Here is a 16,138-nt window from a genome sequence, read left to right on the forward strand (position 1 = left end):
AAAATTTTACCATAGGATTTTAAGAATGCTAAAGTTTGTTCACACTTTTTTTCTGCAACAAAAATACATATATTTTGCAACTATAATGATTTTTGAATGCAAAGTATTATATTAACAAAACATTATTGGAATATTCTTACTGTGGGATATTAAACACTGTATTTCAGGAATAATTATATTTTAAGACAAAATGTTAACTATTTTTATTGTTTTCAATTTGTAACAGCATCTTTTGATCTCTTGATGATGTTGTATTCTGTTTAATTATTCTAACCATATTGTTGTTTCAAAGCTTTTTCTATAAAATAAATTAAAATGATGTTCTTTGGTTGTATGTTAATTTGTGCAGCGTGTATCTGGATTCACATTAGTACTATTTCAATATATCTTTGAGTTCTGATTCATAAAAAAAGAAAAAAATGGTAATGCTATGAAGCTTATAGCCTACTCCAATTACAACACGATATTTAAAGTTGAAGTATACTTTGTTTTTTTTTTAATTGCTGACAGACAGGATATTTATGACAGAAAAGGCCCTATCAGTCTCTTCTGTCATAAATGCTTCCTCCTGCCTGTCAGCAGTCATGTACAAGGAGTTGCAAATGCGCAGCTCAGCAGACATTTATGGCCCCACATGTGTGGGAGTGACGTCATCGTGGCCTAGCCATTCAAGCAGCTGATGGCACAGAGCCTGGAAGGAAGACAGGGCGAAAAGATGGAAGGGCCCGGGACCCGCCAGATCAATTACAGTACAGTGCTGGAGGGCTCAGTATTATGACAGGTATTATGGCATAACCCACCTGGGGGGCCCTAATAATGACAGCAGACTTTTATTGCGTGTAATGGTCAGGAATGTAATCCTTTCTTGTATAGGCAAAGCATAAGTACTTTAATCCCCCTATCCCCAGAAGTATGTACTGTGCTAATGTTTCCGTTGCCCCCCTAACATTCTGTTCAGTATAAGATGTGGTACTCTCCGATATGCAGAAGCATGTGACTCACTCCATGTGACAGAATTGGCCCAATTAGCACTATCCTGTGGGAAGTCCAACTCCAGCAACACATTGGTGAATGTTTATCAAACAGAGAAGAGCCGAGATCCTGATGATCACGGCTGATCTCTCAGGTGTGCCAGTCTATGAAGCGAGATGAGGAGTGGAGAACATGTTCTTCACTTCTCATCACAGGACACACCCTTCTGTCCTTAACTTTTACACAGATGACCAATTTATGAAGGTGAGATCTTTAGATCTCACCGACCATCTCTGTAAAATATCTCTGTCCCAAATTCTCCAGCTCAGATGCAGAGAATATGGGTGAGAAGCTGCTGTGATGTTGTGAGGAAGGGGGCTTCTTTCTTCCTAATATCAGCAACAGCAAACTTAAAGATTGACATAAATATTAACTATATATGTGTATGTGTGTATATATATATATATATATATATAGATATACACATACACATACTTATACACACACACACACACACACACATAGTAAAAACACACACACACACACACACACACACAGAGTATAGGTATAATATATTTTCTTTTATGACCCATTCACATCTGAGCATGGCAGAATTGTTGGCAGAATTGCACAATTCTTCCCACAATTCCAAATTGCTGTAAAATTGTGTCAAATACGCAATGCACTTTTGGGTGCCATTCATGGTTAATGTCACCCCTAATGCAGTTAGCAGACATGCATTTTGCCACACATTTTGTCATTTGACAAATACACTACAAACGTGCCAAAATGCGCATTGAAAAAAATGCTTCATGCCCAAAAAATGTTCAATTTGGCTTTTTGGGCCTCTTTTGTGTGCATTTTTGTACAGTTTTTGCTGCACTTTTTGCAGCTTTTTTTCAACAAACATTCTGGCTTGTTTTTTTAAAAAGCATTATAGCATGTTTTTATGTGCATTTTGGTGATTTTTTAACCACTTCAATACCAGGCACTTTCCCCCTTCCTGCCCAGGACAATTTTCAGCTTTCAGCACTGTCGCAATTTGAGTGGTCATGCATTGAGCGGTCATGCAACACTGTACCCAAACAAAAATTTTTAAATTTTCTTCCCACAAATAGCGCTTTCCTTTGGTGGTATTTGATCACCTCTGCCTTTTTTATTTTTTGTACTATAAACAAAAAAATACCGACAATTCTGAAAAAAAAAACTGATGGGCACTGATAGGCGGCACTGATTGGCACAGATAGGTGGCACTGGATAGGCAGCACTGATGAGGAGCTACTGACAGGCATGATTGAGTGGCATCTGAAGGACACTGACAGGCATTGCTGATGGGGCACTGATTGGCACTTTTATGGACACTGATTGGCACTGTTGTGGGCACGGATTGCCACTTTTATGGGCACTGGCAGGCGTTTATTATGGGGCACAGGCTGGCAGGTGATGGGCACTTGTTGGCAGCTGATGGGCACATCTGATGGGGGCTGCAGTGATAATCAATGTGCTGATCGAAGTTGTGGTGTGTCAGACTGTCAGTACTCCCCGCGGGAACGCGCCGGCTTGTTATCCTGATAACATCATATGACGTCCGATCAGGATAACTAAACCACTTTGCCGCCGTCATCTTGCTATATCGCAGGCAGCAAGTGGTTAACATGTATTTTGGCTCATTTTTTTACCTGTGTTTTTGTGTGCATTCCGGAAACACATGCAAAATGTATGATATGCTTGCGGTGCCATTCATTGTTAATGGCACCACAAAAGTGGCTGGCAAATGTGCGGTTTGCCAAAATACGCATAAAAAGCGAATCAAAATAAACATTATCAAAGTGTCAAATTACATGCTAAAAGAAGCACCAAAAAGTGCGTTAAAAACCATAACAGAATGTGTGTTAAAATAACCTGTGCCAAAATGTGCGCTAAAGGGGCAAAATGTGTATTTAAAAATGCGCCAGTGCTTATTATTTTCATGTAATTACATGGTCTTTTTAACTTTGGTTTCACTTTTAAAACTCAGCTGCTCTGTAATCACACAGGTATCTTAGGAGATAACAGGCAGCCCTCCCCCTTCTACTCAGATCTCAGGTGTTCTCAGAGGAAAAAACTTCTCTCTTCTCCTTCTGAGAACAAATGTTCTCAGCTTCATAAACAAGGTGCCAGAGGAGAAGATTTTTCTGAGAACTGAAATAAATTATCTCTGTTTGATAAACGCACACCATTGTTAACACAGGACTTTCTTTCACTACCCGTGGAGGAACAGTGGGGGAGGGGAGCAAAAGGAAGGCAAGACTATTAGGGTAGACATGGTGCTTTGTCCTGCAAATGTTTTTTTCCGAACACGCTAAAACCAGTAATGTCTATGGGTCATGAACGTGAAAAATCAAAAGTGATAATTTTAAAGGCTTATATGCAAGTTATTGCCATAAAAAGTGTTTGGGACCCGGTCCTGCTCCAGGGGACATGTATCAATGCAAAAAAAGTTTTAAAAACGGGTGTTTTTTCGGGAGCAGTGATTTTATTAATGCTTAAAGTGAAACAATAAAAATGAAATATTCCTTTAAATATCGTGCCTGGGGAGTCTCCTTAGTATGCCTGTAAAGTAGCGCATCTTTCCCATGTTTATAACAGTGCCACAGCAAAATAACATTTCTAAAGGAAAAAATGTAATTTAAAACTGCTCACGGCTGTAATGTATTGTCGGATCCCGGCAATATAGATAAAAATACCAAAAAAAAAAAAAAATAGGCGTGGCTGTTACCCCCAAAATCCATACCAGGCCCTTCTGGTCTGGTATGGATATTAAGGGGAACCCCGCACCCATTAAAAAAATGGCGTGGGGGTCCCCCAGACGTTATATACTCTGAACAGCAGTATATATACTATACGGCCTGCCCTATATACTCTGCAGAAAATTGGGCCTTAGGTGTTGGTGGTACCAGAACACTGTAAGCCCTCACAGTTGCTCTTGTTGGGCGCAGGAACGGGCCCTGCTGTGAAATATTATATCAAAAATTGCAATTACATGCCCCTGTTAAACAGGGGCAGAAAAATTGGGCCTTGGGTTGTGGTGTTGGTGCTACAATAGTGCAGCCCCTCATAGATACTCTTGCTGGGCGCAGGAATGGGCCCTGCTGTGAAATTGTATATTAAAAATTGTAATTACATGGCCCTGTTAAACAGGGGCAGAAAAATTGGGCCTTTGGTGGTGGTGGTACCACAACACTGTAACCCCTCACAGATATTCTTGTTGTGGTGCAGGAATGGGCCCTGCTGTAAAATATTAGATCAAAAATTGTAATTACATGACCCTGTTAAACAGGGGCAGAAAAATTGGGCCTTGGATGGTGGTGCCCTAAACCAAAAATGTTGTTGGAAGCTAGCATCATCAAGATTGAGGAGGAATAGGATAGTCAGCATAGGCAGTCTTCAAGGGATCCCACATCCATAGCAAATTCAATCAGTCACATCAGCATCAGGTGCTTGATAGCTGCTGATCCAAGACTGATTAATTTTTATGAATGTGAGCCTATGAACGGAGTCTGTGGACAGGCACACTCTTTGATCCATTTACAAACCCTCCTGCAGCACTGAATGTGCGTTCAGAAAGCACACTGGATGCAGGACAGGCCAGTAGCTCAATTGCATATTGAGCAAGTTCTGGCCAGTGGTCCATCCTCAAGACCCAGTAACCCAGTGGATGCTCTGTTGGAAGGGTCTACAAGTCTGCACTTGCCCCTAGATATTCCTGCACCATGTAATGCAGATGCTGGTGATGGTTGCTTAAACCTTTCAGACCTTGGCGCTGAGGACTGAAAAATTGTTTAAAGGCATCGGTCAGCCGGCCACCTTCTCCGCCGCTCCTCTTCCTCTGACTGAAGGAAGCCTCAACAACACGTTGTCCAGCACCAGGAAATTGTAACCTCTCAGGCTCTGGAAATGCGTTGCACAAACCTTTCTTCAAGGCCTCCTGAAGATGTTTTATTCTCTGCTCCCTCTGCAAAGGCAGGATGAGTTCTGCAACCTTACCCTTGTAACGTGGATCAAGAAGGGTTGCCAGCCAGTAATGATCCCTCTCCTTGATACCACAAATCCTAGGTCCTTTAGCAGGCTTTGCAGAATCAGGGAGGCCATGCAATGTAAGTTTGCAGAGGCATTCGATTCTGAGTCCTCTGGATAACTAAGGATCACATAATTCGTAACTACCTCCTCCCAGCCACATATAACTCCTTGGGTTTCTGGGGACTGAAAACCATCCCTTGAAGACTGCTGTTGAGTGTTATCCTCTACATCTATGCTTACACAATCCTTCTCCTCCTCTTCTTCCTGTGTGTTTGGCGGATCCACGGGAATGCTATCTGGATAAAGGGGGCCTTGACAGGAAAGGAAGTCCTCCTCTTCCTCCTGCTGTTCTGCCTTAAGTGCCCCGTCCATGATTCCACAAAGTGTGTGCTCCAACGGAAAGTCTAGAGGGACAGTGTCACTGATGCATGCGTGGTCACTGCTCACCATCCTTGTGGCCTCCTCAAATGGTGACAGAACAGTGCATGCATCCTTGATCAGTAGCCACTGGTGTGGCAAAAAGAAGCCAAGCTCCCCTGACCCTGTTCTGGTGCCATACTCGCACAGGTACTCATTGATGGCCCTCTGCTGTTTGTGCAGCCGCTGCAGCACTGCTAACATTGAGTTCCACCTGGTGGGCATGTCACAAATGAGGCGGTTGGTGGGCAGGTTGCATTCCCTTTGAATGTCAGCCAACTGAGCACTGGCATTGTATGACTGTATGACTGGCGGAAATTACCACAGACCTTTCTGGTCTGCCTCTGGAGATCCTGTAAGCCTGGGTACCTGCTCAAGAACCTCTGCACCACCAAATTCAGGACATGTGCCAAACATGGAACATGGGTCAAGTGTCCCTGTCAGAGGGCGGAGAGAAGGTTGGTGCCATTGTTGCATACAACCATTCCTGGCTGAAGCTGGCGTGGTGTCAACCACCTCTGAGCCTGCCCCTGCAGAGCTGACAGAATCTCTGTCCCAGTGTGGCTCCTGTCCCCTAGGCAGACCAACTCAAGCACGGCATCACATCTTTTAGCCTGACTGCTTGCGTAGCCCCTTGAACGCTTACAGAGCACCACTGATTCAGAGGACAAATCTGCAGAAGAGGCCATAGAGGAATGAGAGGAGGAGGGGGTGGAGGAGAGAGCTGTGTTAGAATCACCACTAGCATTTTGGAGGCGTGGTGGCGGAACAAGCTCCAACAACACTAAACCCTGTCCTGCATCCCTCCCAGCTGCCAGCAGGGTTACCCAGTGCGCTGTGAAAGAAAGGTAATGTCCCTGTCCATGCCTGCTGGACCATGAGTCAGAGGTAATATGAACTAAGGTACAGCACAGTCCACAAATTCACAAAAGGGGGCAGAGTCTACCAGCTAAAAAGGCAGCAGTTGCAGTGCTAGCAATTTGGCCAAGCTAGCATTTAGAAGCTGAGCATGTGGATGGCTGGGACCAAATTTCTTTTTATGGTTCAGCAACTGGGGTAGGGAAATTTCCCTGCTAAAATCAGATGGTGGTGTACTGCTAGCAGATTGGCTGCAAGTACTTGGGACACCTATTGCTATACCTTCATTCCTCTCAGTGCAGGCTTTTGAGAGGACTGGAGGTAGAGTAGGGTTGGAGATCCCAGATGAGGAGTAAAGAGAAGTCTGCCTTTTTCTTTAAAGTGGGTCTTTCAAGTGCTGTTGCCAACGGACTGCATGGCAGGTCGTCATATGTCTGGTCAAGCATGTGGTGCCCAAGCGGCTGCTGTTCTGGCCATGCTTGATCCACTTCAGACATAGGTTGCAAACAGCAATGGTGCGATCTGCTGCACATGTGTCAAAAAAGGCCCACACCAAGGAACTTTTAAAAGTCAGTGGGGAGTCAGCAGCGCCCTGCACCTGCGGAGCTCTGTGGTGTGATACAATAGGGTTGCTACCCTTAAGCTGCCCCCTAGAGGACAACCTGCCTCATTGGAGTTGTGCCTCCTCCTTCTCCTCTCTTCTCTCAGGCACCTAAGTACAGTCAGTGACCTCATCATCCCCTCCTTCCTCGTCACTGGAGCAAACTTGGCAGTATGCTGCACCTAGGGGAACATGACTGCCAATTTCTTGTCCTTCTTGGGCACCTCCTCTCTCTAGGCTCACGTTACTCCTTTCCTCAACCTAAGAACCAATATCGGAGCCTTCAAATTGCTGCGCATCCTCCAGCAGCATGTACCTGACACTGTGGGCGAATAATTCTGGGGACTCCTCCGTTCATGATGGTGGGGCTACAGAAGGAGTGACTGTGAACAAGGAGCCGGTGGAATATGCCACTTTGGCAGCTGCGTTAGAAGGCAAACTACTCTGAGCTTGGGTGACAGAGGATGAGGAGGATGAGGATGGCTTTGTTATCCACTCCAACTCTTCTGCATGTTCTGGCTCAATAACACAGCCAGCAGCAGACAAAAAGGACAAGCGTGCCATCTGTAGAGGATGCACCATGTCCACAATCACCGCTGTTGACTGTAGACACAGAGGCTGCTTGCCTTCTTTCAGTGGCCTGTGAGCGTCTGCCTCTCCTTGGTGGCCTTCCGGACACAATGTATTTTTTGTTTTGCAACACCACACTACTGTACACTGTATTGTATACTGTGTACACCACCAGAAGTGTAGTAGAAACTGTACACACTGTATTAGATACTGTGTACACCACCAGAAAAGTAGAAACTGTACTACGGCTGGCTGCACTGTATTAGATACTGTGTATACCACCAGAAGTGTAGCAGAAACTATAATATATATATATATATATATATATATATATATATATATATATACACAGTCTTGTGTGTGTGTGTGTGTGTGTGTGTGTGTGTGTGTGTGTGTGTGTATATATATATATAGCAGATTGGCTGCTATATATATTTTAATACACCGCCTGAAGTGTATTAGAAACAGTACACCACAGAATGCACTGTAGATATATATATATATATATATATATATATATATATATATATATATATATATAGTGAAGTCGATCATGCCGTCATTCGCCAGAGTGACGTCATCGCTGCTCCGGCCAGTCACAGCGCTGGAGCAGCGATACCCGGAAGGAAGATGGATGCTTTGTGGAAGAGGGGACAGCGGTGACATCGCAGGCTCCTGTGTCAGGTAAGTTACACATAATGGGCTACTATGAGATGCATAGTAGCCAATTATGCTTTACCTTTGCAGGGAAACTAAGAGGGAGTAAACCCATCAGGGTTTACTTCCTCTTTAAGCTTATGATCTATCAAAACTCCCAGATCCTTCTCTACGATGGATTCCCCCAGTTCTACTCCCCCTAGTTTGTATGACGCATGCATATTCTTAGCCCCCAAGTGCAGAACTCTACATTTATCAACATTAAACCTCATTTGCCACACAGTTGCCCAATTAAAAAGTGTATTGAGGTCTGCTTGTAAGTTGGAGACATCCTGTGAGGACGTTATTCCACTGCATAGCTTGGCGTCATCTACAAACTCTGAAAGGGTACTTTTAATCCTAGACCCTATATCATTTATAAAGGTATTAAAAAGTAAGGGTCCAAACACTGAACGTTGAGGTACACCAATAACCTTAGACCATTCAGAGTAAGAATCATTAACCACTACTCTTTAAATTAGTTTTTTTTAGCCTGTTTTCTATCCATTTACAAACTGATCTTTCCAAGCCTGTAGTCTTTACCTTACACATTAGCCGTGTGTGGGGAACTGTGTCAAATGCTTTCGCAAAATCCAAGTATACCACGTCCACAGCCACCCCTCTGTCCAAGGTTTTACTTAGCTCCTCATAAAAAGAAATCAGGTTTGTTTGACAACTTCTGTCATGAATAAATGCTGTCTGTTCCTTTAAATATTTTTTTCCAGCAAGAACTGATCTATGTTGTCTTTTATTAATTGGCTGCTGCCCACCCACTGTCAAATGATGGCAGGGCGGTGTGGCTCTTGTTCTGGGACGCTGTCATATGACGGGGGCGCGCAGCGTGGCGATCGCGGCCGCGCCGTGTTGCTAGGACACGGCGCGACCCCGATCTGTGTAAAGAGCCATGTCCAGGGCTCTTTAACCATGTGATTGGCTGTGTCCAATCACAGCCGGTCACATTATAAACACGGAGATGCCGGTAATCGGCTCTTCTCGCCTCACACTGACAGAGAGTGTGGCGAGCAGAGCCGATCAGCGGCATCTCCTCACAGGGAGAGATGTAGGAATGTAATCAGGGCACTGATCATCAGTTCATGATCGCTCATTAAATTTCGTCTGTCTAAGGAGCTGGATATGCTGCTGTTTTGGGGAATTGCGACCTTTTCTGGAACCCACCACACAGCGCAGTCACGCCTATCCACCAATGACCAAGTTGTTGGCTGTCCTGCACTTTCTTGGCAAGGCTTCATATCAGATGGTAGCAGGAGAGGTAGTTGGAATATCCCAGCCATCTTTTTCACATCTACTTACTAAGGGCTTGCAGGGTTTCAGACAAATTGCACCCACATACTGTATATATACATACCTACCACATGTCATGAATGGGATCAAGTTAAGAATTATTTATATGCGTTAGCTGGGATTCCCAATGTCATGGGTGTAATAGACTACACTCATGTGCCTTTTTTGCCCCCTCTGATAAATAATAATACCGTAATAGGAACGGGTACAACTCACTAAATAGCCAGGTTGTTTGTGATGCAAACATGTTTATCAGAAATGTGGTCACTGGCTTCCCAGGATCTGTCCATGATGCACACACATTAAGACAGTCACATCTCTACCAGGATTTTGAAAATTACATACTAACCGGAGGCTGGCTTCCTGGTAAGACACTTTTTATTATAAAAGGTATCTCAATGCATGCCACATACATCATACATGGAAGTATATGTTCATATGTTACTCTCCTCTATCTATGAAAAGATAGATAAGAAAGATAAGAAAATCTATGACACACAAAAGCATTCTTGTATGTTTGCTCACAAAAACTTTCATTGAAAGAAAGAAATAAAACATAAAACCAATATGTTGTCCAGCAATGTTAATATTAGACCAAACAACCATTGTTAGACCAGAACTGTGCAAATCCACGGTATATACAGGTCTTGAGATATATGTCAAAGGAACTTAGGAGTCCCAGCCCACTCTGATACACACCCCTAAACATCTCATCATCTTAATGATGAGTAGATGTTTAATATCAAAGAACTAGGCTCAACATTGTCTAGAATGACAATGGTGGCGATGTACTAAAACTGGAGCACATCCAATCTGGCACAGCTGTGCCTAACAATCAGCTACTAGGTCTTATTGTCCAAGCTTCATAGAACAAGCTGATTATTATGAACAGCTGCACCAGATTATCTAGGCTCCAGTTTTAGTAAATAGCAGCCAATACATATTCTCCATCAAGAAAAAGCACACATGTGCATATAGCAATGACTTTGCCATAAAGAACATCCAAAAGGACTTAAAAGTGTAACTAAGGGCAAAACTCGTTATTTTCATTTTGGAAACGTGCCCGGTCAGTTTGTTTTCCCCATCTGTGTCCCATTGGTGAGATTCACCCTCTATTAATGGTTGGATGACATGACAAAATTTGGAATTTTCTAGTCCTTTAACTTTCACTGATAAGCAGAAACACTAGAAACAGTAGAAGAGTGAATCTCCCTATTGGGCACAGAGAGCAAAAAAAAAAACTAACAGATGTTCTAACCCCTCTGCTGTATCCAAAAAAAATGTCACCTTCAGTTACACTTTCTTGCAGTGCAATACAAGAGTCACATATAAAAAATAGACATGAGACATACATTTGGTGACTATAGTTTAATGTAATGAAAAGGTAACAGCAGAGAGTGAGGCAAAATCAGGTGGTGCAGTAATGCCAATCGCTGTTGTACTTGTAAAGGATTCCTGTGTACATGCCTTCATGCCCTTAATTTCCACTTCAATGGCCTTTAAATGACCCTTTAACATTTCACAAAGTTCAATATGAGCTTGGTGGAACTGGCAGAGTGGGAGACCCCAAATTGGTGTTACCATCTGCTGAACTTTGTGATAAATTGGAAACCGTTGGTTTGGAACTTGAGGATCTGGCAGAAGGTTGACTACCTCAACAATGACATCAGGTTGCTGTTCTTGAGACTGGCTGAAGTTGTCGTCATTCTTGTCAGATGGAGTGAAGGCTATATCAGGAACATCTGCTGGCTCAGAATAGAGTAGCAGGGTTCTTTCATCTGTGTGGTCATCTGCAACAGAACAGATACTGATTAAGTCAAAGTTGGCCCATCTCCTCCCCTTTTTGAAAACTCACCCAAGTCTATAATAAATCCAGCACTGTGCCAAGATGCTCCATGGTCACCTCTAGTAAAAGCCAGCCAAGCCAGCATTGTATTCTGAAGGAGGGGGGAGTTCCTCCTGCAAGCATACATTAGGGCTGCAAGGGGGGAACCCAGCAACAACATTGAACATGAATAGTTAACATATTGCATATTCGCTAACACAATTTATTTACCGTATTTACCGTATTTATCGGTGTATAAAACACCCCAAGTTTAGGAGGGAAGTTTGAGGAAAAAAACCTTACATTTGAAGTGTGTATCTGCAGCCTTGCCCAGTGTCCATCTGCAGCCTTGCCCAGCCTTGCCCAGTGTCCAGCCTTGCCCAATGTCCAGCCTTGCAGTGTCCAGCCTTGCCCAGTGTCCATCTGCAGCCTTGCCCAGTGTCCAGCCTTGCCCAGTGTTCATCTGCAGCCTTGCCCAGTTTCCAGCCTTGCCCAGTGTTCATCCGCAGCCTTGCCCAAAATTGCAGCATTAACGTTTAATGACTGCGCCGCTGAAATTTTTTAAATTATTGCGCCGCTCGTCTCGCAGTCCCGCCCATTGGCCCGGCTCCTATGATGGACACATCACTGGTCCAATTACGGGGCTAGGAGGCGGGACTGTGAGCGGAGCCTAGCCAAGCCGAGTACACAGTACACTCGGCACTGTCTTTTTCGGCGATGCTCGCTCCTCTCCCACTCAGACAGCAGGGAGGCAGGACGGCATCACTACGAGCGCAGCTGAGAAGAGCCGAGCTGAGTGTACTGTGTACTCGGCTCGGCTCTTCTCGGCCTTTTTCAGCGGCGGCTTTTCCCCTCACAAACAGCGGGGATCGGCGTGTAACACGCACCCACGATTTTCCCCTGAAGGGGGAAAAAAGTGCGTGTTATACGCCGATAAATTTCTTTTCAAGTAAGGGATCAAAACATTTGAGCAGTCCTGTCACAGTCTCTTCATGGATGAAGGGCATCAGCATTTGTTCATTGTCCAACATATGTACAGAAGTTCTTAAACTGCCACCAGTTTTTTTCCTAGATGAAAGGAGATAAGCAATCAAACAAGTTAAACATATAAGATGTACATTGGAAAAGATGAAGTGACATTTACTTGTCATGCTTTCTAATGTCAGTACAAACACAATCAGACTAACCTTTCCTTCCTGTCCAATGCCATTTTCTTCTTATTGCCCTTGATGTCTTGGTACCTCTTTTTGAGATGTTCCTCACTATAGGGTGCTGCTCCCACTGAATTGAAAGCTCTTGTAATTTTGTTCCATTGTTTTCTTTTCCAAGCTTGATCGCTATTAAGCATGTGGGGGCCCAGCAACTTCTCGTACACAGGAACCAGATTTTCTACTAACGTAACATTTTCTGCATATGTGAACTTCATATTGCTTTATCGACCATCTGATTGTTTCCTCTTCTTGTTAGAGGTAGTGGAGATTTGCTTGACACTGCTGTCACTCAAGCTTTCCTGGTGTGTGCTTTTCTGGGGTCTTGTTAGAGATATCTTCATGCAACCAGCACTGCTGTCACTGGACTGTTTCTCACCACAGGGCATGTAAATTTAGTCTGCAGCCTCATCATCCACTTCTGTACTGCTATATGCAGGGCTTTTTTTCTCTAACAATACGTGCAGGAACTCCCCTTTTTTGAGTCACCCCGCCCCTAGCCACCTCCGAGCACCGTCCCTTGGTTCCATCCCCTACCCACCTCCCAGTACCGCCCATTTTAGACATTACAGAACCAAGTATCGTTTTGTGGTGCTAAGTAATTTGTATGGAATTCGGTAATGATATCAAGAAAAGCAGTAAAATAGATCCCATTCAACCAACAACAATAGATCTCCCTAACAACAATGTACCACCCACAACAAAATCCACCCCCCCCCAACAACAACAGACTCCCGGCAGCATCAACAGATCTCCGCACAGCCAGCATTAATAGACACTCTGGCAACCATCAACAATAGACCCCTCCCCCAACAGTAGATCTCCTTCAGCAACTGACCCCCCAGCAACATAAGACCCACCCCCAGCAACAAAGGTCCCCCACCAGCAACAATAGACCCTCCTGCAAAAATAGATCCCCTCCAGCTAGAATAGATCCCCCAGCAGTGAGCATCAATACCCTGCAGCACACCCCAGCACCCCTTGCCATTACATACAGTCAGTCCAGGAGGTGCCGGAACTGCGTTCCCCCGCGTTCCCGCTGAAAAAAAGCCCTGGCTATATGTGTAATTCACTTGATTAGGGGTTAAATGGTATTTTCTTCTCTGTTCAGTAGTTGTCCTTTGTGAATCTCCTTCTTTGTCACTCACCAAAATGGTCGAAGCTTGTGAAAGACATATCTGCTGAGAGAATTACAGGACATTACTAACATGTTCACTTGTTTGGCTTTACCATTCTCAGTGGTTTAGGCTAACCTTGCTCTTGTTTCTTCCAAATGAAGCCGACTTTGTTGGCAACCTGATGATTTTTGGATCGGTTTCTTCTCTTACATTGTTGTGCTTGGGGCACTATGAAAAACACAAAGATAATTTTAAGTTGCTGAGGATTTCACTTTACATGTGAGATATAAAAAATACCATCTATTGTTTACCCTCAACTTGGCTGGTTTTAACAATCCCATCATTCCTGTGAGTTTTTTTTTTGGTAATGCATGCTGCAACTACAATAAAATGTCAAAAGTGTGCACAGTTAGGGGGAGAAATTTGAGATGTGTGTTTGGATAGGAGTAGACATGTGCGGTTTCGTTTCGTTCTGAGTTGAAATTCAGACACATTTCTTGTTATTTGGAAATTCGAATGTATCTGTATGTATTTTAAAAAGAATAAATTCAAATTTGAATACAATAGAAAAGAATAGAATAGAAAAGAAGATAATAGAAAAAAGAATATAATAAAATAAAACAGAAAGAATATAACCTTTTTATGAAATTTGAATAGAATTCATTTAAATTCGAATAGAATAGAATAGAATTTAAAAAAAAAACAATAGACTAGAAAAGAAAGAATATAACCATTTGAATAGAATAAAATTGAATAGAATAAAATAAAAAATAAGAATAGAACAGACTAGAATAGAAAAAAAACAATAGAATAGAATGAAAATAACCATCTTCCGAAATTCAAATTTTAAATAGAATAAATTTGAATTAGAATAGAATAGAACAGAATAAAACAAACAACAGAAAGGAATAGAAAGAATATAACAATATAGCTGTTTTCCGAAAGAATAGAATAGAAAAGAATAGAACAGAAAATAAAAAGAATAGAAAAAACAATAGACTAGAATAGAATAAAAAGAATATAACCATCTTCCAAATTTTTAACTGAATAAAATAAATTTTATTTTGAATGGAATTTGATTTGAATGCAATTCTAATGGAATTTGAATCGATTCAAATATTTCCGAATTCAGTCGAATCTAGTTAAATTCAAATCGATTTGAATAAACAAAGCGAATTTTGAAAATAAATTAAACGAATTGCACCAAATGAATTTATGTAATAATCTGAAACTAAAGGAAGTTTTTCATTCTGCACATATCATACCTTTACCATAATACAGTAGGGCAATTACTTTTGTAATTTGCCATTCTAAGGTGTTTTTTTCCATTCAGCTTTTCTGGCATGAATATTTGGGGTGCATACAAAAGAAAAAAGTAAACACGTTTATTTTAACATGAAATTCCTTCAAACACTACTAGACACATATTTGAAGCAAACTATTAACAGTGTACATTTGAAAGCACTTTAAGTAACGTGGTTGAGGATTGGAAGGAAGCTATCATGACTTACCTTTTGAACATTGTTTCTTTTTCCTCTCTTGCTTCTGGATCAATTCGGATTGTAACAAAATGTCCCGCACTCCGCTTGAGTGCTTTCGTCATACTGCGCTTCCTTCAGTCTGGACCTTCAGATATCAGATATTACAGCCCATATATTGTAAGAACCAGACAAGACTAGCGCAGTTACACAGCTTGAACATAGAATATTTATTAGAACAAGAATACAGTCTTATATACACAATTCAGAAGGAGGTTCCCCCTCCTGATCACATTACTCTAACAATACAGTTCTAACCAGAAACATAAATTAACATGAGCTAATTAACTAATCCCTTAAAGCAGCCGAGGTGACTCCATGCCCACCTGGCCATTGTTGCGATTAATCAGGATAATGTAGGCTCACTACAGGTCAGACTTGTTGTCACCAAGCTTCACACAGTAGATTATACATTATCATAACTATAAACACAGGATAACACAGGATTCTCACAATAGCAGGAGCTTCCAGTAGAAGATGGACCGTCTCCTACATTTTACAGAGGCCAATGTGATCAGCTCTTTCAAGTAACATGTCGAGTTCAGAATCAAACAAACCAAGAATAGTCTTTATATATATCCTGGGAGATATTGTGGATAAATATTACTGTCCCATTTTAAGTAATCCAAGACACATTTTCTCAGTCACCTTGTGCCCCTAATGGACACAGGGTGACTTAGATATAGGGGGTGCATGGGGCGCTGAAACAAGGGTTTCCCAACCTCTCCAAGGAATTCTTGGTTTCACGGGCCCCCAGTCACAGGTGTGTACAGTACCATCTATTGAACACAATGAAAACATGTTAGTAACAAAATATGAACATATGCATATGTAGGTCTGAGTAAGAAATACATTCGAAGGCTTCATGTACACGGGACATTTTTACAACCTCTCTTGAATGATTTATTCTTGACAGATAATAACCGTCATTTAAAACGTCAGTTTTGCTGCGTTTAAATGCCACGTTTAGCAGA

General features: G+C 42.4%; 1 protein-coding gene across 3 annotated transcripts in view; it reads right to left on the reverse strand.

Moving 5' to 3' along the window:
- The window catches only part of VEPH1 (ventricular zone expressed PH domain containing 1), a 675,925-nt gene that overhangs the window by 510,259 nt on the left and 149,528 nt on the right, over positions 1-16,138 (reverse strand). The window lies entirely within an intron of this gene.

Source organism: Aquarana catesbeiana, linkage group LG04 (genome assembly GCF_042186555.1).
Source record: "Aquarana catesbeiana isolate 2022-GZ linkage group LG04, ASM4218655v1, whole genome shotgun sequence".
NCBI classification, from domain to species: domain Eukaryota; kingdom Metazoa; phylum Chordata; class Amphibia; order Anura; family Ranidae; genus Aquarana; species Aquarana catesbeiana.